Source organism: Equus quagga, chromosome 6 (assembly GCF_021613505.1).
Source record: "Equus quagga isolate Etosha38 chromosome 6, UCLA_HA_Equagga_1.0, whole genome shotgun sequence".
In the NCBI taxonomy this organism is placed as follows: domain Eukaryota; kingdom Metazoa; phylum Chordata; class Mammalia; order Perissodactyla; family Equidae; genus Equus; species Equus quagga.
The window spans coordinates 115,079,074-115,081,107 of record NC_060272.1 but is presented as its reverse complement, the minus strand read 5'-3'; positions in this window follow the sequence as shown (position 1 = coordinate 115,081,107).

Genomic DNA, 2,034 nt, shown 5'->3' with positions numbered 1-2,034 from the left:
GTGAAGGGAAGAGACTTTGCTCAGAAAGAGAGACTTAGAAAGCTGAGTCAAATCGACCCTGTACCGATCACATACGTTTCTCTCAAGTACTCCTTCTTACACTTTTATTAAGTATTCCAGAATCAAATTGTCTTGACAGCGCAAAAAAAAAGTGGTGTTTACATCTATCTAGAGAAACATAGGGGGAGTGACAGTGATGGAACTTTATCATGATAAGAAATCTGAATTAAAATATTTTTAAATAAAATTTCAGCCCAGTGTCCATACTGCAGTTCTTTTTTTAATTTGGAAAAACACAAAACGCATAAGTAAAAAACCTAGTGTTTGCAACACTAAACCAAATTATCTAGAATACTTAAATATCCCCATTTCTTAACTGCCTTATAATTATAGCTTGATTTATTAGATAGAAGACACTGGTTGAATCAAGAATAATGACTGATTTTTCTGTTCCAGAAAGAGTCGATTAACATTAAAGAACATTCCATGCAAAACTAAATGTACTGGAATCTTAAGAAAGGGCAGAAGCGGGAATACATGGGCATACTTTTGGCTTTGTCATTAATTTAACTGTGAACTTTTATTTGTGAAATATTGCTGGGGTTGTTTCATAATCTCGTAAAGTAATCAGTTCCAAATTAGTGTTAAGATTAGATAATAGGAACATAGATAAAGACATCCTGCTCTATTTGTAAACATAAACACTCTTTCCCATTGCAGAGAAGTTTTCAGAAGCACACGCATGTTAAGAAGTCAAGGGTAAGCGTGATTAATTTTACTTTGTATCTTATTGCCAACACAGGCAGGGGAAAGGAGAGGAAAGGAAATCGTAGTCTCCTCTGCTTCCTTCATCTGGAAGAAAGGACACACACAAACTAGAGTATAATCAACCACTTTAATGAACTCAAACATTTTAATGTATGAGGCATAGCCTGGGAAAAGGAGGAATCATATTAAATTAGAAAAAAATAAAGAGATAAACAAAACAAAATGGAAATATCACTCAGAGCTCATAAGGAAGGATTAAGACCACAAAAAATTTTGTTAGAAACCTATCAATTTTCCATTTTAGATCTCACTCTGTGATAGTCACAGAGTTATAGCTAGTCTTTAACCAATTAACTAATCAGACTAGATGGAATACAGTAGAAATGGAAGAAGCAATTCTTAAACGTTCTTGAGTTTTACTGATACTTTTGTGATTTCTTCACAAATACAGTTTTTCAGAGAAGTTCTGGTTTTATCTACTCTTGATTAATCAGTTAAACATGTAACTACATTTAACTTTTATGTGCATGTAAAACTTTGCATATAAGTAAATTCCTTAAGCAGAAAAGAGCCAGATTTGTTTGAAGTCTTGGGTTGAAAGGTAGTACCAGTTAATCCAGAGAACTGGAAATATCTCGCCCTCGAGAACAGAAACCCATTGGGTCTGGTGGAGATCGCATTAATTTTCTCATTGACTTCTTGCCTGGGGAGTCTGAAATCCAAACTGCGTTCTGCTCTAGCTTATGTTCTCACTGGGAGTACTTATTAAATTGTGAGTACGTTACCTGGGGCTAGTGAAATCCACGTGGGTTGCTCCAGGTTCAGCGTTTTCTCCTTGTTTTCTGTTTCTGTGGCACTGTTCCACAGGCTGCCCCTCTGGCAAGAAGTCTCAGGGCACATTCTCTGTCCAGTGTAAGGGAGGTTTCTATAGAGAAATAAGTCAAATTAATAGCACATGTTAGAAATCACCACCAAGCCACCAATATCAAGATTTTCCCATAACAGTGACAAAGGTACATAATAGAGGATGGTAGTGTGCAGGGGGGTTAAATAAGAGGGGAACAGCTTTGTCGGCAGTAATACAAGAGTGGACATAGGTAACCCCTGTTGAATGATTACTGAGTCAAGCCCTGGGCTAAGTATTTTCCTTCTATTATCTTGTTTAGTCCTCGTAAGACTCAGGAAAGGTAAGTACTAAAATACTCCTGTTTTACCAATGAGAAAACTGAATCGCAGAGAGAGGAGGTGACTTGTTCAAACAAATAG